This window comes from Papaver somniferum, chromosome 11 (assembly GCF_003573695.1).
Source record: "Papaver somniferum cultivar HN1 chromosome 11, ASM357369v1, whole genome shotgun sequence".
Taxonomy (NCBI): domain Eukaryota; kingdom Viridiplantae; phylum Streptophyta; class Magnoliopsida; order Ranunculales; family Papaveraceae; genus Papaver; species Papaver somniferum.
The window spans coordinates 21729773-21750697 of record NC_039368.1 but is presented as its reverse complement, the minus strand read 5'-3'; positions in this window follow the sequence as shown (position 1 = coordinate 21750697).

Here is a 20925-nt window from a genome sequence, read left to right as displayed (position 1 = left end):
ATGTGAAGACTTGAACTTATCTATCATTCAAAAGTCTATCTACTCTATCTCCTACTCTTTGAGACAAGAAGTCGTATGCTATATATATAGACTTGGATTATACACATTTGGTATTTCGAGCCGAGTATACCTCGCTTATCTATATCTCGAAATATGTGTTGTTAAGATTTTCGCTTCGATCAAGTTTATCTCTACCTAGTGACGAAAGTCATGATATGTTTCAATCACTTTGAAAATTGCTTTGACGAGAAATGGTGTAACAACTATAACGTCCTCTAAGAATGTTTTAATGATTGAAATGAGAGTTTAGATTACATAACCAATGGTGGACATAAACATTGTTTTGGAAACACATTTATGTATAAGTCTTATTCCTTGAATCAAATCATCTTTGCTTCAATTGTGTCTTGTGTAGTACATAAGATTTCTTTGCAATTGAACAACTCTCTAAATAGTTCATTTGAGTCATTTGAACTAGTTATGGTGAAGAAGAACATGGTTGATATGAGATGCTCATATATCTAACCTTTTGGTTAACTATTATTGAACCAACAAGTGCATACGTTTGGGTACGTAAACAAACCTAGAAACGTGCATTGTCAAGTGTGTGTAACAAGCTAAGCTTTCGATCTAACGGTTGAGAAATATTAGCTTGAATCTAAATCAGGTTTTCATCTAACGGTGAATACTGAATGCTTTGTTACTAAGCTAACATTGATTGCAAACCCTGATTTGAAAGACTGTATAAAGGAGACATCTAGTATTGTGCAAAACTAATCCCCACACCTTACATGTGATACTAGTTTGTGTGCTAGAGTCGATTCTCCTTTAACCTTCTGGTTTTCTTTTCTCAAACCGGGTTAACGACTTAAAGACTTCATTGGGATTGTGAAGCCAGACCGATACTACTTTTATCGTAGTTGTGTGATCTGATCTTGCATCTTCTATCGTATGATTGCAATCAGATTGATTGGATTGAGATTTATATCTCTGATAGGCAAGATATAAAAATTAATCACAAATACTTCGTCTCATCGTTTGTGATTCCACAACATCTTGTTTCGCTACCATACGATTAAGATTGTTGTGAGGTGATTGATTAATCTAGGCTGTTCTCCGGGAATATAAGACCGAATTATCAATTGGTTCCTGTTCACCTTGATTATTATCAAAAGACGGAACAAAACCTTTAGGGTTTATCTGTGGTAGACAGATTGATCCTTTGATAGACTTGTCTGTGTGAGACAGATTTTTTTATTTTCAAAGCCTGCGATTTTGGATCGTAGCAACTCTTAGTTGTGGGTGAGATAAGCTAAGGGAATCAAGTGCGCAGTATCCTGCTGGGATCAGAGGCGTAGGATCATAACTGTACCTTGGATCAGTGGGAGATTGATTGGGGTTCAACTACAGTCAAGTCCGAAGTTAGCTTGGAGTAGGCTAGTGTTTGTAGCGTCTTAATACAGTGTGTGTTCAATATGGACTAGGTCCCGGGGTTTTTATGCATTTGCGGTTTCCTCGTTAACAAATTTCTGGTGTATGTGTTATTTAAATTTCCGTATTATATTTTTTTTTATCTTTATAATTGAAATAATACAGGTTGTGTGTTAGATCATCAATTAGAGTAATCCAACCTTTGGTTGTTGATTGTCATTGAGTGATCCTTGGATATTGGTCTTTGGTACCATCCAAGTTATTCCTTGTATTTGATTAAAGACTCGCTGATTCTATTAGCTCGAGTAAATCAAATCAAGAGAGAGATATTAACTCCTCGATATACTTTAATCTAGATTGAGTCTGACTATCTAGTTGATTCTCTATTAAAGTATATTGGAGTTAGTCCATACAGATTTCTAAGCGAAATATTGGGTGGTGTTGTTAGACCCCCTCTTTTTCAATTGGTATCAGAGCAGGCAAACACGTTCAATACCTTACAAGTCTGTGTTTGTAGCGATCTAACTCTATGGACAGTAGTGTTATCTCAATAAATGCACCACCATATCCAGGGATTTAAGAATTCTCTTCCATGACTGATTTAATAAAATCTGTAGAAGAAATTCTATCTAAACCTCCACCAGGTTTAACATCCCTTGAAGTGTTTTTAGGGCTTGAAAAGAAGCTTGGGAGTTATCTCTTGATGTTGAGTTATACCTCCAGAAAGAGCAAGAATCTCTTGAGAGGCTAAATCAAATTATGATGAATAATATTCATGTTGAGGTTGATATTGATTTACTAATCACTGAGAGCAATGCTCCTCCTCTGCGTAATCCAATTAGTTGTGATAAACTAAACGAATTATAAGAGGAGTTTAAATCTCAGTCATCTGAGTGTATTACCTCAAGGCATGAATTGATTTGTTGCTCAATTCCTGATACTTTCTATCAAGATAGTAGTATTGTCTTCTTTTATGAAGAATCTAGGATGTCTCTTTTTCTCAAAAGAGTTTCCCTTCGCAGTACTAAAAACTCTGCAGAAACTGTTTCTTACAAGTTGGAAAACAAGAAATCAGAAACACAAATATTTTTGGGTTCTCTTGAAGTTCTTTGATAGACTTATAAAAACAATTCCTTTGGTGTTTTTCAACAGTACAAGATATAAGATTTGTTGGAAAGAAACTCTTTCTTGGTACCATGTGAGCAAGACATTGTTCACCTCAACACAACTTGTTTGTGTTGAAAGTGCATCCTCACTAAGAAGTGCCCTACTATGTATACGGTGAGGGAAGCACAACAACTAGGGCGCACAGATTATGTTTGGTAAGGCTGTAGATGATGTAAATTTTGTAGTGGTAAGTAAAGTGTTCGTTTCTCGGACTTGTTGAGATTCGATTTTAGACTTAATATAATATGTACAAGGAAAGCTGTCACAGTATCGAGAGGTACTGAGATTCAGGATTCCACCAAATTCCATTCATGTGACTCAATTAATAACTCCAATCAATTATAGCTCAAATATTAAAAATATGGACTCTTATTCTTTGCCAAAAATAGATTTTTAAAACTTTAGATGTAAATCACAAGCATGGTGTACCAAAATCTCTTACGTCTAAGCATACACCATCAAACGAAATCACAACTAACTAGTGAAAATCATGAATCAATTAAAATAAGTGCAAAAAGTCATAAAGAATTATTAAAATTACCACATGCGTGAAATAAGGTTTCCTCCGTCATCCCAGTGTTGGGGTTTAGCTCCTCATATTAATCATGATCTCAAAATACATGTATAAAGCTCAAAAGTTGATTAAAAGGGAGTAAAACAATTGAACAGAAAAATCGCAACAGAAATAACTGTTGCAAAGGCGTTGTTCACTGTTACAAGAAGAACGATATATATGAAGTGATGTTGAGACTGCAGCTGCGACCCCCACAACTTTGTCGTAAACACAGTTGAAGAACGACTGTCTTCGGACGTCCGTTCTTCGTGTTCTACAGCAGCAGCAGCAGCAGGAACAGAGTTTGATCGAACTCTGATTTCTTCTTCTCTGGCCCTCCTCAGGTTCCCAAACTCTCGACACCCCTTCTATATGACCCAACCAATCTATTTATATCAAAAAGGCCGATTAAAGCTCTCCAAAATCTTCCAAAATCTCTTCCTTCCTCTTCACGGCAAAGTTGCGGCAATTTCTTGTTTTAGAATTTATACGCGTTTCTGAGCTTTCCTTTTGATCCTAAACTCTTCCTTAGATAGATACAAATCTTTGGGAAGGTTTATAGCACTTTAATCTCTCTAAAATTCCCTAAAAAAGGTCACACACGCGACTTTCCATATTTTGTTGTTGTGATAAAAATCCGTCGATTTAGCCCAGTATAATCGATTTCAACACCCGTATTAGATTCCTAGACCCATAAGGAGTTTATCCTATGAAAATCAGAGGTTTAATCGACCTCAAACTCCTCCAAATCACGATTGCCAAAACTGCCAGGAGAGTTTCTATTTTCCCGCCCAAATTCAGAATTTGAACGTGAAGGGGAAAGGTTATCCCTTATCCAGTGGTCGCCCCTTATCCGCTTCTGGAGTCCGTATAACACTTGTCCCTTGGGTGCGTTTAGTAATTTTTTTGGGATGTTTTCAACACTTTTATCGGGGTTCCTCCGGGGTATTTCTGGGATGTCACTGGTACGTCTGCAACGGAGGTTCAAATGCCACGTTTTGAGCCAATTTCGCCGCAAAAGCTTATTTCTCCAAAAACACCTACAAAGAGATAAAATACCAAAATAAATACAAGAATGAGAACTATCAATATATAGAATCGAGACAAATTAGACACAAAAATGTGTCTATCAAATACCCCCAAACTTATTATTTGCTAGTCCTCGAGCAAAACTAAAATAGAAAACAAAATCCTAACTCACTGTCGCAGGCATCGTCGATTGCATTTAGCGTATGCAATAAGCCTTTAAACCCCTAGGTGTCTCTCTTGGCCGAGTTATAGTCTCGGGAGGGCTTACAAGAGATATACCCACAAACCTTTACTCCAGACCCTAGCTATCTACGCAGAACCTTGGAAGGCACTAAAGAATCTCCTTGGTTGGCATACTTATTGACTACAGGAGGAAGTACCCTGATACGAAATTCCAATTTTTGTACACGAGTTTGCACTCAAGCATACTAAAATTCATATATAAGTCACAGAGCTCTACTCAGATAGTTGCACTATGGACATCATATTCGGAGTCAAACTTATCACATGGATAGATCAAGAAGATGGATATAGAGAAAAACATATATGGTTTTGATGTTTACTAGGTGAACGGTGTTTCTCATATCTGTCTGAAGGCCTCCGCCAAAATGAACCTATCCTAATGGACTGAGATACTAGTCTGACTAATATCAACACACTGGCATATACAAGGGAACCCGTGGTCGATAATCCTAACTCTATGTCAACTCAGCTGGCATATACAAGGGTACCAGTGATCGACTTTATTGAATTTATTCCGGTTGGTCTGGTGGTCTGGTCTCAATTTTTTTTTTTTTCTTTTTTTTTTCTCTTCTTCAACTTTTTTTTTTTTTTTTTTTTTTTTTTTTTTTTTGGTATCTCAATCACTCTAATTCACCCTAGCATTGGTAACAACTTGAATCGTGAGCCCCACCTAATCACTTAGAGAAACATAGTTTAAAAACAAAACAAAATAAAAATAGAAGTGAAAAGGACTCAACGAGATATGGTGAAACTATCATGTTATTTCTAACACCTGAGCTCTGTGCTTTTATGAATAGACTCTTTAGATGTTGCCATCTAATCAGATTGGTTCCTCAACTCCTACAACCAACATGCTTCCATCCACTTAGATTAGTTAGTGTCACCCTTAGTAAACATAAATTTCTAGGCTCTGGAGTTTATTTATACTGCAACTAAAAAGTTTCTCCCATACCCCAAACTTAAATCTAACATTGTCCTCAATGTTCTAAAGATAAAATTAAAAGCATGAACAAGGAGAAACTGTTACCATTTGAAGCAAAAGAGTTAAGGAAAAATATTACCGTGTTGCATTAAATTGGGTTACCTCCCAAGAAGTGCTAAGTTTAAAGTCCTCAGCCAGACATTGGAAGATTTAGTCACCTCATAGAATCATATATTAATAGCCGGAATAATTGTGGGTCATCGAAACCAAATAGAGCTATCACGAGTAAAGGAATCTGCAACATGCCAAGAAAAATAGAAATAGATCTTGAAAAAGCGGGGGTCTAACAACACCACCAAATATTTCGCTTAGAAATCTGTATGGACTAACTCCAATATACTTTTCTAGAGAATCAATTAGACAGTCAAACTCAATCTAGATTAAAGTATATCGAGGAGTTAATATCTCTCTCTTGATTTGATTTACTCGAGCTAATAAAATCAGCGAGTCTTTAATCAAATAGAAGGAATAACTTGGATGGTACCAAAGACCAATATCCAAGGATCAATCAATGACAATCAACAACCAAAGGTTGGATTACTCTAATTGATGATCTAACGGACAACCTGTATTATTTCAATTATAAAGATAAAACAATATAATGCGGAAAATGAAATAACACAGATACCAGAAATTTTGTTAACGAGGAAACCGCAAATGCATAAAAACTCCGGGACCTGGTCCAGATTGAACACACACTGTATTAAGCCGCTACAGACACTAGCCTACTCTAAGCTAACTTCGGACTGGACTGTAGTTGAACCCCAACCAATCTCCCACTGATCCAAAGTACAGTTATGCTCCTACACCTCTGATCCCAGCAGGATACTACGCACTTGATTCCCTTAGTTGATCTCACCCACAACTAAGAGTTGCTACGATCCAAAATCGCAGGCTTTGACAATAAACAAATCTGTCTCACATAGACAAGTATATCAAAGGATCAATATGTCCCTCGCAGCCGTCTTTTGATAATAATCAAGGTGAACAGGAACTACTTGATAATCCGGTCTTATATTTCCGAAGAACAGCCTAGAGTTATCAATCACCTCACAACATTCTTAATCGTATGGTAGCGAAACAAGATGTTGCTGAATCAAAAAGGATGAGACGAAGATGTTTGTGATTACTTTTTATATCTTGCCTATCAGATATATCAATCTCAAGCCAATCAATCGGATTGTACTCGTACGATAGAAGATGCAAGATCAGATCACACAACTACGATAAAAGTAGTATCGGTCTGGCTTCACAATCCCAATGAAGTCTTTAAGTCGTTAACCTGGTTTTAGAAGAAGAAAACCAGAGGTTAAAGGAGAATCGACTCTAGTATGCAAACTAGTATCACACGTAGGGTGTGGGGATTAGTTTTGCACAATACTAGATGTCTCCTTTATATAGTCTTTCAAATCAGGGTTTGCAATCAATGTTAGCTTAGTAACAAAGCATTCAATATTCACCGTTAGATGAAAACCTGATTTAGATTCAAGATAATATTTCTCAACCGTTAGATCGAAAACTTAGCTTGTTACACACACTTGACAATGCACGCTTCTAGGTTTGTTAACCGTACCCAAACGTATGCATTTGTTGGTTCAACATTAGTTAACCAAATGGTTAGCCATATGAGCATTTCATATCAACCATGTTCTTCTTCACCATAACTAGTTCAAATGACTTCAAATGAACTAGTTAGAGAGTTGTTCAATTGCAAGGAAATCTTATGTACTACTGATCGGTTGTCAACCGTCAAATATAATTTGACTTTCTTACTTAACTACAAGTGGTAGGAAAGAGTTCGTATACACAGAGAGGCGTTTGTTGTTATGTAATTTTCAGTTTCTAAGATAACCAAGGGAGATTTTTGTTTTAGCAAATATAATAAAATAAAGTAAATCAAAGTAAATAGTTGGAATAATTAAGGAGAAGATATTGGTCATGGGATAGTATCATTCACAAACACGTATTTTCATCAATGACTAGAATTGATATTTTAATCTCTCATCTATTAAAAGCTCTAGGATACCCTGATCGCAAAAATATCCCGCGAATTCCCTAATTTTATCACAACCACATTAAAAGATGCAAATGTGAATGCTTCCTAGAAAGTAACCCAAAGTGTAAAAGCACAATTAAGTTTAACTCCCTAAAAGCTTTAAGATTTATGGAATAAGACTAATCAAAGCAATCAAACGTGTAAAAGCACTAATTCGATTTAACCAAGGTTATGATTCATATGTGACTAGTAGGATATATCGCTATAAGCACTACCCACAATTATGCTACATAAAATCAGGGACAAACAACTTTTTCGTATTGAAAACCCTAATATAGCTTTAGAGATGAATGCAAATCGGATTGATTCCGGACTCAACCAAACAAACAATCAAATTCTATAACAATATAGACCATGAATCAAAAACAATAAAATATTGAGACAAAACTAATCCATAGATTCAAATAACATATTTAAGAAATCAACTTTTATCCCATAACCAATAGTAGTATTTAGTTACTCATAATAATGGAGTTCATCATAATCATAATCAATAAAATTAAGAAGATGAAAACAAACGAAAGCAAACTCTAGAAGAAGTTCTCTCCAAAGCTCCAAGTAGAAAATAATACGTGATATCCCAATAGTTGTAGAAAACTTTTCCTTTTTGTAGCTTTTCTCCCTTCCAAAACTAGGTCAAAACTTCAAAGCCCATTAGATGAAAATCCACGTGGCCCAAAAGCGAGATGAACTCATGTAGAAACTCTGCCAAATCGTCGCCGAAAATTGGCCGGAGAGTCGCCGGAAATTGGGCTCAGGTGACCGGCAAAGTCAAACCGGTAACCAGTCAAAGACAGTCAACTCAGTCACGGCTGGACCGAGTCAGGACGAGCTATCGAGTCAACTCAGTGATGTCAGCTGAATCTAGTCAGTTCTGAATCAAAAGCTAACTCAGCTGATTTGGTCTAGGCCAATGCGGGTGCACGGCCGCAGCTCATTTTGCACAGGCCATGAGCAAATTAGCACCAGGATGGCGCTTCATCCAAGCATTACTTAGCCATCCACACAGCTGCAACCAGCCAATGCCCTCTCTGTAATTCTAACATCAGCTCAACCTGCAGCTGATCAATCATATTCTCCTATCCGCAACAGCTCCACAAATCTGCTTCGAATTCATCTAAATCTTCAAACTCAGCCACTATCCCATTACCAAATACTCCAGCTGAGACTCATAACCAACTTCTGCGCCTGCGATGCCATTACCTGCAATCCCACAAGCCTAGTACCAACAATTAGTCAAACACCACTTCACTGCATCAGTTAGCACCACTTTATCCCATCATTGACAGCTGCATCTGTATCAACTCACAGAAAACAGCAACACACTGCTACAGCAATGCAAACTGCACTGCAGCTTCAGCCATAGCATCACAGCCTTATGTAGCTTCTTTCCAACAGTTGAAACTAACACTTCAGCTCCATACTGCAATAACAACACTCATATCTCAATGACTCAGCTGCGACTCATTCTGCGATCTCAGTTTTTATCATACACCCATCACATCCATTCCCTGTTGCTTCTCTGCTTCTTACATCTCACAGCAAATAACAGCCAGCTGCAACCAACTTAATTCCTACAATATCAGCTCAATCACCGCTTCAGTCGCCACTGTAACTTCATCTCCTGATCCCTGCAATTGCAACCTAGACATATTTGTCACGGCAATTGCAGCTTCTGCAGTACTGCCATCTCCCTCAATATCATTCCTTGCAGCAACTCGGCTTCCGAATTCATTTATCCCCTGAAATCATAACTTGCAATTCTGCACAACACAACAGCATCACCACAACTCCATTCATTCCAGCCCTGTATCCTACACATACATCTAAGCCAGCATTACCATTTCATCATTATTTCCTATTCCCACCTGCTAATCTTGTAATTCCTAGATGCACTGCAACTTCATGACAAAACCAACTTGAACAGCATCCTTCTACCAGAATTGCACCTACTTCATCTCAACTCCAGTTTTAGATCCAACAACTTCCTTGAATCAGTACCAGAACCCATATCAAATCGAACCCTAGTTTGCCAATTTCATTAATTCTACAGCTCCAAGCATCAATCTCCATCTTTATCAAAAGACCCATCTGCTCATCAAAACAGAACCCTAGTTCTTCTCTAAAATCTCAATTCACACAAACCCATCACCAATTTCTCTGATTTCTTCGTTAATCTTCATCAACAGTCATCAATTCCTCCATCTGACTTCGATTCCTTCTCTCTCAACACAGAACCCCCATCTCTTCTATCCTTCATAAGCCCTGAATTGCCATTAATCTTCACCAATTCTTCCAATTCGTCACCAACAATAGCAGATCCGATTCTCCAGTAGCAGCAGAATTCCTCCTTGATTTCTTGTTCAAAACCTTTGTAAGCACCACCGAACTTCATCATCCTCTTCTCCAATATCATCTGCAACATCACACTCAAAACCCATATCGATTTCCTTTCTAGTTTCTATCTGAATCTCCCTTTCTCTGCCGCCATGACTCTTGCACATTTCAGATGAAGAACAACAAATGATTGACCTACTAAGTTCTAGGTCTTGTGTAGGAATTGCAGATGGCTATAGCCACTTAGATGAAGAAGATATGGGGTTACCCATCTAGGCACTCATGAATAAGATAAGGGGCAACCAAATGGCAGCCCCTATGTTGACTGCATTGCGCTCCCGATTGTAGTTGTATAGAAAATGACGCTTTCGTCCTTATTGCTCCAAATGAATGTTTTCTTCTTTTTTAAATTCTTCCACCAACAGCAGCCGTTTCTTACTTCTCAGATTCACTTCTTCTCTTCAATGTCTCTTCATCACTAAAGCTGTCGTGCTTTTCAGACATAAATTTGCATCACTAAAGCCGACATACTTTTCAGACAGAGATGAAGAAATAAAAGCAAATAATGAGAAATAATCCGCATCCAACAGCAGTTGCACCTTTTTGCCTTTTAAGCGCGTTTCTTCTTCTTTTGTTCCAAATGACTCCAAAGTACCTAAACACTCAATACCAAACATAAGATATATAATTTACAAGAAAAATAGCAAAGAAAGCATAAATACCAGATATAAAATTAGGTGTTTTAGACACCTATCAACTACAAAAGACACAATTGAAGCAAAGATGATTTGACTCACTCTAATCGGTTCATGAACTTTTATAGCCACAGATTGCAAACTGCATTCCTTAGTCTTTTTAAGTTTAAGTTCAGAAATCATCTTCAGATATATAACTTTCTCAAGTTCGCAGACTAGGTTCGCGGACTTAAGTTACCGGGTAGAGTTTACAAACTCCAGCAGAAATTCTCGGGTATGAGAACTTCGTCGGTTCACGTACTGGGTTCGCGGACTAGGTTCACGGACTTAGCTTCACGCAAGTAGTTTGTCAACTTCGGCAGAAATTCTCGGGTTTGAGAAATTCGGAAGTTACGGATCTCCCCCTTTGTCAACTTGGTTGTATAGTGCTCAACATGAGATGCATTACGGATCCTCACAGTAATACATAAAAATATGGATCAGGGATGATCAATACTGCGGAATACACAAGGATTCATTCTATCTTCAATCACTATTTTCATAACGACATTAATAGACATATTCCTTGAAAACAAAAGATTTTAACCTATCTTCCATCAAATGATTGACAATATAGGCTTAACTTTTGTATTTGTCAAAAGTCTATTCATTCTTTTACCAGTACGTGAATACCGATCACAAACGACTTTACTTTTGACAGAGTATGGGACAAACATAGTTCACGGACGTAAACACCAATATCCCATAACAAATTGCAATATATCAAATCATAAAGATTAATACTGCAAAAACATCATCCTCCAAATATTTTTAGAATTTAAACCAAATAAACCTAAAAAGAACAAGAAGATGAAAAATAATAGCTATGTATAGTCACAATCATTGTTATTCAAGCACTAGTTATTCTTCCAATTAAACCAAAAAGGAAGACTCACTAGGCAACAATAAGAACACGAATGACTCATCTTCTTCCTCATCAGAGATACTCCAAGATGCTTGAATTGCGTTCAAATCTTCCTTGAGCTCGGGAAACTTTGTTGCAACCAAGGACAATTGTTCTTGAACACACTTTACTCTTAAATCAACCTTACACACACCTTTATGAATTTTTTGAAGAAGGCTTATGGTAGTCGGGTCACTAAAATCAAGAGAAGCAATTCTTTGTCGCTTGCAAGCATTTTACCTTATGCGCCTAAAGGTACACGGACGGACCGGTTTGGGGACCCCAAGAGAGTTGCCAATTGAATCACACCCACGATCACGACAAATTTGACTAATCAAGCAAGGGTAACCCAATATTTTGACGGGAGAAGTCATCGAGATCATTTGAAAGATAATGAAACCACAAATATCGAGACTTGAAATACCTGAATCAAGGAAATAGACCAATTCCGCAAAATCGTGACTCCACCAAGAATTTTCAATTGTGGAGGGACAAAGATTGGGGATACCAAGTTTTCCAAAAGCCATCAAAGCAATACTAATATCATTAGTAGGGAACTTTCCTTGACTCTAAACGACCTTCTTTCCACAAAGCCTAACCGAGATATCATCACAAGATGGACGTTCATCACATGGTCTAGGGAGCCGTACGTTCCCCAACGGGATTTTGGTAATACTTGAAATTAATTCTCTATGAACAAGGAACCTTTCTCTACCAATCATGGATTTGAATTCCATCTTGTTGTAATCACAATCATGAATATTGGCATAGAAAATCCTTGTAAGAGAATCAAATCCTTGACCAAGACCTCAAAGATATTTCCAAGCTTGAATTTTGTAAAGCATACCAAATCCTCTTCATGCCCACTAGAGAAATCCAACCTCTTTTCTAGAATGAAACCTTTTGAAGCAATCTTATAAAACATTCTAGCACAAGAATCATCCACAAACCTAATACTAAGAGAGTTTTGGTCATAAGGAGGATTCAAGCTAGAGGATTTTGAGTTTTTAGAACTCCTTTTTGTGCCCTTAGAATTCATCATAGATCTAAGAAATTGAAAGGAGCAAGGCAATTTTACTTACTTGGAGTGAGATTTGAACACCCTTTCTTTCAATTTCTCCAAGAAGGCTTTAATGGAGGAAATACAAAAAACCCTAGGTTCACGTACGCGGACGGGTAAAGAAGAAGACTAGGGTGCGCGAACTTCTTCTTTATAAGACCACACATGGGCTTGGACTCGTTTATGAACCGAGACCCACATAAGAAAGATGGGATTTTCTCAGCCATTCGCACATTAAAGGTTATGCATTTCGCGACAACAGATGCAATAGAAAGCTAAAATTGATATTCAAACAACGAATAAAAGATCTGTACACAATTCAAACCATTTCTTGCCCCATTTCAAGATATATACAAATGGGGAAATGCCAGCCTTGTTACTAAGATGCATAATGCGCAGAGGAAATCTCATGCGACATTTCTGGTTGATATTTGTGAACAGTCCATGTAGTATAATCAAAATAATGATGATAGTATGGTTGATATTTGTGAACATTTCTGGTTGATATTTGTGAACAGTTAGAGCTTTTTATCCTTCGTTTGTTCTGGCTAGAAGAAGGATACCTCCGATTTCTGGGTTGCACAGTATTAACAGATTTAACACATACATAACCCTTTTCGGACTGATTCTTAGACTTAACATATTTAAGTTTTTATAAGAATTTAAAAACGCCTTCGAACACGTTGAATAGATCTTTATCAATTGATCCATTACGATAGTATTCCTCAAAGAGATCAAGAGTTAATCTAGTGAGGTTCCATATCCTTCAGCATATTGAGCGTTTTCTCAATATTTCCTTCTTTTTATTTTTTCCTTCTGATTGATTCTTAACATCTAAATCTCCCCTTTTAGATGAAGTAATATTATCATGAGAAACCAGAGGTTTTGGCCATAATAATCTTTGAACAATCTTTAAGGATTTCTGGCGTGCGTTACAGATGCCAAGAGCAAGTTTTCCAAAGAAATTTCCCATATGACAATTTATAAGGAACGAAAAAACACAAACTTATTAGGTTTATGGTGTTTGCCTGCTCTGATACCAATTGAAAAAGCGGGGGGTCTAACAACACCACCAAATATTTCTCTTAGAAATCTGTATGGACTAACTCCAATATACTTTTCTAGAGAATCAACTAGACAGTCAGACTCAATCTAGATTAAAGTATATCGAGGAGTTAATATCTCTCTCTTGATTTGATTTATTCGAGCTAATAAAATCAGCGAGTCTTTAATAAAATACAAGGAATAACTTGGATGGTACCAAAGACCAATATCCAAGGATCAATCAATGACAATCAACAACCAAAGGTTGGATTACTCTAATTGATGATCTAATGCACAACCTGTATTATTTCAATTATAAAGATAAAACAATATAATGCGGAAAAAAAAATAACACGGACACCAGAAATTTTGTTAACGAGGAAACCGCAAATGCATAAAAACCCAGGGACCTAGTACAGATTGAACACACACTGTATTAAGCCGCTACAGACACTAGCCTACTCCAAGCTAACTTCGGAATAGACTGTAGTTGAACCCCAATCAATCTACCATTGATCCAAGGTACAGTTATGCTCCTGCGCTTCTGATCCCAGCAGGATACTACGCACTTGATTCCCTTAGCTGATCTCACCCAAAACTAAGAGTTTCTACGATCCAAAATCGCAGGCTTTGACAATAAACAAATCTGTCTCACACAGACAAGTATATCAAAGGATCAATATGTCCCCCGCAGATAAACCCTAAAGGTTTTGTTCCGTCTTTTGATAATAATCAAGGTGAACAGGAACCAATTGATAATCCGGTCTTATATTCCCAAAGAACATCCTAGAGTTATCAATCACCTCACAACAATCTTAATCGTATGGTAGCGAAACAAGATGTTGCGGAATCACAAAGGATGAGACGAAGATGTTTGTGATTACTTTTTATATCTTGCCTATCGGAGATATCAATCTCAAGTCAATCAATCTGATTGCACTCGTAAGACAGAACATGCAAGATCAGATCACACAACTACGATAAAAGTAGTATCGATCTGGCTTCACAATCCCAATGAAGTCTTTAAGTCGTTAACCTGGTTTTAGAAGAAGAAAACCAAAGGTTAAAAGAGAATCGACTCTAGTATACAAACTAGTATCACACGTAAGGTGTGGGGATTAGTTTTGCACAATACTAGATGTCTCCTTTATATAGTCTTTCAAATCATGGTTTGCAATCAATGTTAGCTTAGTAACAAAGCATTCAATATTCTCCGTTAGATGAAAACCTGATTTAGATTCAAGCTAATATTTCTCAACCGTTAGATCAAAAACTTAGCTTGTTACACACACTTGACAATGCACGCTTCTAGGTTTGTTAACCGTACCCAAACGTATGCATTTGTTGGTTCAACAATAGTTAACCAAATGGTTAGCTATATGAGCATTTCATATCAACCATGTTCTTCTTCACCATAACTAGTTCAAATGACTTCAAATGAACTAGTTAGAGAGTTGTTCAATTGCAAGGAAATCTTATGTACTGCACAAGACACAATTGAAGCAAAGATGATTTGACTCACTCGAATCGGTTCATGAACTTTTATAGCCACAGTTTGCAAACTTCATTCCTTAGTCTTTTTAAGTTTAAGTTCAGAAATCATCTTTAGATATATAACCTTCTCAAGTTCGCAGACTAGGTTCGCGGACTTAAGTTACCGGGTAGAGTTTACAAACTCCAGTAGAAATTCTCGGGTATGAGAACTTCACCGGTTTGCGGACTGGGTTCGCGGACTTAGCTTCACGCAAGTAGTTTGTCAACTTCAGCATAATTCTCGGGTTTGAGAAATTCAGCAGTTCGTGGACTGGGTTCGCGGACTTGGCTCACGCCATTCTTCCGGTTCTCTTGATCAACAAAGTTCGCAAACTTTGGTTAAAGGAATATGACTTATAGATAAATGTGTTTCCACAACAATGCTTATGTCCACCATTGGTTATGTAATCTAAACTCTCATTTCAATCATTGAAATATTCTTAGAGGACGTTATACAGTTGTTACACCATTTCTCGCCAAAGCAATTTTCAAGATTAATGAAACATATCATAACTTTCGTCACATGGTAAAGATAAACTTGATCGAAGCAAAAAGCTTACCAACACATATTTCGAGATATAGATAGGCGACGTATACTCGGATCGGAATACCAAATGTGTATAATCCAAGTCTATATATATAGCATACGACTTCTTGTCTCAAAGAGTAGGAGATAGAGTAGATAGATTTTTGAGTGATAAATAAGTTCAAGTCTTCACATACCTTTTTTTCGAGAAGCTCCACCGGTTCTTTGAGTAGTTCTTCTACTTGTATGATGAATCGCCATGAAGTCCTTGAGCTCAACTACACTTTCTATCTTAGTCCGAGACTTAGCTATGATAGACTAGAAATCAAGACTTATAGTTTTGATCACTAACATTGAAAAATATGCATGAGATAGCAACGCACGCGAGTTCGACCGAGAAATGCTCTAACAGATTTTAACTCAACATAGTTGCCCAAAAAACTATTTAACTGTTATATTAATCAATTCAATCTTCTTCTTTTGTAGATATTACCTTCTAACCCAGATTAGATCTAAGTTTGTGGACATCTAATTCGATATGAATTGTAGTAATTTGTAACTTTTGATCGTTGATTGTTCCTTTTCATATTAAATATGAATGCGGTTTGCTGCTTTTTGGGGATTTATTACCTTCTCCACCTAATGTAAGAATTACATTTTTGGTTTGAAGTATTAGTCTCGGTGGGTTTATATTAATTTTGTAGTCTTATTATTCTGTCTTACTGGTTTTATTTCCCATGGTTAGGTAATTTTACCATCTGGATTTTTTAGATGGTCGGATATTATGAGTATGAATATACTGAGAATAAACTGTTATCTATCTCACCTTTGATGATGAATGTCATGTTAAGACAAGCATTTTCCCCTACATATGTTCAATTTGGTTTTTGGTATATTTTCTAATTGAAAATTAAGGAAAATTTGGGTTTTATGTAATACAGTTTTAAGGTGGAGCACTTTTATAATTGCTATAAATACAAAAGTGTCCATTCTCCCAAATGCTTCGACTTCATCATCTTTTCGTTGTAGAAAGAATATTGTCCTCTATTTTAAAATCACAATATAAAAAGAATTCAGAATTTTCTTGTATTAAGACCAATACACACAATTTAAAACTTTGAAGAAAATTATTTCTCAGTTATGAGAAGTTGGTAGACTTTAAGCATATGTGAAATCAGAACCATAATTTTTTGAAGATTCATTATCTTCAAAAGATGAGCCTGATAGTAGTACTTAAAGCATGGCGTCATTATTATTTTTATGTTTCTCAGCATATGTCTAACGTGGATTGTATATACGAACCTTGGTTTGAGAATTGAATTGTCTTTCAAATTGTGTAATCTAAGAAGAATTTTCGACAAAGTAGCCATACAACTGTTGTATTATTCGCGATGAAATGTATTTGTGAAACTATGAAGGAAACAATGCTAAAAGGTGTCTAGATCCATATCATTTCTTAACTTCCAGGGTGATGGAGAAATTTTATTTGGCCTTCCGGTTTGGCAAGGGCGTAATAAGGGGGAGAATCCAAAGCACTTTGAGGCAGATAGTTGCGAAGAATGACCTAATAGTGAACTGCAGCTCTTTCGCAGGATGAAATTCTGGTAAGAGAGCATTTTCTTAAAAATTTTACTGTAGGTATATACCATTGGTTTCCATTAGTCGTCCAGGAAGTATCTTGATTATTCGGATTACATGTCTTGTTTAGTATGACTTAATGATGAACTGCAACTCTTGATTTCAGTCCCTTCCTATGTGTTACTGGCAAGAGACTGCATTCATATCCCAGTTGGACTCTGACAATCCGACAAGTGGGTGTCGGGATCATATGACCACCTCTAATTCATTACACGACCATGCATATGGTGGATTATATATAGGTGTGTAGGTGGGCTAAAAATGGATGTCAAATGTAGACATTGTGGAGCTCTACGCTGTATCTGACGAAGTGAACTACTCTTACACCAAGAAATGAGGAAGTGGCTGCAACAAATTGTTCAGATATACCAGGGATCGTATCCCTGTTACATGGCAGCAGATTATGTAGCAAAGGATTTGGAGAAAGGTTGTCCGGGAATATAAGACGCCCTCCTGAAAGCTTAAAGCGATAAATATACATGGGTTGGACGCATGTAACAATTCGAAGGAAGGATCTGCCAATGCCAGAGAGTGGAGAATTCAATAAGACCGATAATGACATTTTTCCGAAAGTACTACTTTTGTCTATATATTACCTTTTTATTTTCAAAGAAGTAAAACAGAAAGCAGTTTACAAGAATTGGATGGAAGCTTGGAAACAAGCTGGCCTCCAATCCCTTTTTGGATAACAACACCTTACCTATGAAAAAGAAAATCTCCAACAGTAACATTCTAATCATGACTAGACATGTAATTCGCAGCCTTTTCAGGAACTCCACAGTATAACTTCCTAACCCGCCCAAGGTAAAAAAGGCAAGAACACCAAACTCCAGCCTCTGACTCGTACATTTCTCAAGGTACTTGGCCTCTTTTTTAACAACCGCGTTATCAATTGCCCGACCAAGAACAAAATTACGCTCCCAGCCACCTGTGAAAGGGGAGACGCTAATAACATCCAAGCACATATCATGGCCACTGTCCCAACCATACACTAGGATATCCGCAGGTCGGAAGGCCACTCTATTGTATGCAAGGATCCCCAAATCCGCTTCCTTTCGGGTTGAAACACCCGCTCAATAACAAATGTCCGCAAAGGTGTCACGAACAAGATCATGCCTGTATTTGAGACCAACCCATTTATTGCAGTATAAGGTGTGATCCACAAAAATATACATACCTTTACCACAGCTAGAACACAAATCTTTATCCTCAAAGAGGGGGATTTCGGGCCTATAATGCACAACATCACGAAACTGTCTGGCCCCGATAGTTTGATTAAGCCCATCAATAGGAATTGCCAACAAGTAATCATGAGCATGTTTGACTCTATTACTCTGCCAAAGAGCTGAATCACGCCCCGTCATAGCAAACTGGGTGGGTATTTTCTTCTTCACCGCATCAAAATATTTAATTCCAAGGAGCTCATAGAGTGGGGGCAAATATCATCAATGCACAAAGAAGAATCATTAATACCACATACCTTTTTGTAGAGGACCAGGGCATGCTTAAAACTGGGGATAGGGCCGGACACCTCTGCAAGTCTCAAAATGTTACCCTGCTGAGAACTAGTCTGAAAGAAAGAAGCCAAATATACTGCATCGTGTCCTCCATAGTGTACACACCCAGTCCTCCATCCTTAAGGAGGAGCGTAAATAACCTCTGCTATAAAAGACCAAAACCCGGACCATCTCCAGTAACCAACAACCTAAGGAAATGCTTAAGATAATTGTCAAAGACCACCTGTGCCTCATCCAAATACTCAGGATTAGTGGTTCGCATGGTAAAGTATAACCTAGAGACATCAGAGTAGTTCCTCAACATAAGCAACTCCCCCTAAGGATCATTCAGTTTCTGTAAAGAATACATCAAAGCAATAGTCTTATTTGCTCTCTTAACCACCATATCACTACAAAACTGAGGATCCAAACTAACAGGCCCACCCAATAACTTAACACTGATAGAAGTCTTGTGTATTTCAGAAGGAAACAACCCCTCAACCAAGCCTCTGCTATCAACTGAATGCCAGAAAAGCTCTGTTTTAGAGACGTTGAGGTGTAAGCCCAAAGAAGCACTATCCTGATGAATGATGTCCAAGGCTCTGGCAACCATCAGCGTATATCCAACTATGGTGCCATCACCTAAATACCAAGCCTGAAGATCCAAGGAGAAACGTTCTGCAATTTTGCGAATAAGGGGGTGTAAAGTCAAGGAAAATAACATGGGCCCAAGCGGATCACCCTGTTGTACACCCTGCACTGACAAAAGTGTCGTATCCATATAACAAAGTCTAGCAGGGGCTGCGCAGCCGAACTATACCCATCTAGAGATCGAAGAACAATGCTGTCTAAACTCATTAATCATAGCAGAACGACTCATCAAGTTAAAAGCATTAGAGAAATCTATCAGGAGCACTTCACTTCCAGAAGTCTGTTAATCACTAAAGTAACCCTCCAACTCCTTACCAACGTGAGAAGCAGCAATTTTGGAAACCAGACGCCTCCAAATAGTACCAATAGCAATCGGACGAATACCCCCATCTGGCTTAAGCAACTGAGTCAGAGGTGCATAAGTTATGAACTCACCCAAAGCCGAAAGGCATCCCCCAGCAAGCCAAATGTTAACAAGATCCATAATACAAGTAACGAGCTCGTCCGACACAGCAGCATCCAAACCACTCAAGGCATCAACCAAATGTTGGGCTCGAAGGCCATCTCTTCCACATGAGGTCCCTTTATGGAAGCTTTTCAGCTTGTTAAGAACCAAGTTTTTAGAAGCAATGAGTGGTGCTTGCATAATGGGCATGGAAGGTATCAAAGGGGGTGCCACATAGGGATGCTTAGCTTGCATCTCTTGCAAGGTGCCTTCATTAGGAGGCGCAACGCCACTGGAAGTCAAGGTCCGAACCGCGGCTGTATATAGACCATGGCTCAATTTCTTACGGCACAACATTATGTTGGTCTTCTCTTGTTCTTCCGATAACTTACCGTGGACTTCTTTATTCTTACACTTGCATCGCAGTTCTTGTAGGGTCATTGTTTCCTCAATGGCACGATGGGTCAAGGCAGCACAACCATCGGTTTCAGACCATTCTTTCAGGGCCAAAAGAATCGCAGCCGTCTGTAGTTTCTTTCTTGTGACAGAGCGCTCTTCAGTACTGCATTTAGGGACATACAAGTGCAATGTACAAATAGGGAACAACATCAACTGAATACAACAAGAGACATCACTGGGATTACACAAGACCTTCCGTATAGCAACAGTAAATGACCGAGCAAACTGTAACTTACACTTGGCAGGAACACTGGAAACAGTGGGAATTTGGCATTGCATCGCTTTGTCCAGTAAATCCAATGTTACGAGAACAACATCAGCCAACCCATCATCTCCAGACGACACGGTATCAGAGCACCCAACAGATACACAAGCCACATGAGGACATTGAACTCCATGAATCAGAAAATCGACGCTTTTCCCCCTCAAAGGTGATGGCGTAGCTCGCCATCGTGCAATTTACAAGCTTTGCTCCAAGCGTGGATGTGCATACAAGGAAAATACAACCACATACGCATGCCACTCGACGAACTCTCCCAAGCCCTGTAGACAACATTATCACCACTAATTCGATCACGACATCTCTCATTGGCCTCATCAGTAGCGTAGTGTTTGTCTCGCAGGTGAGTGGGCAGAT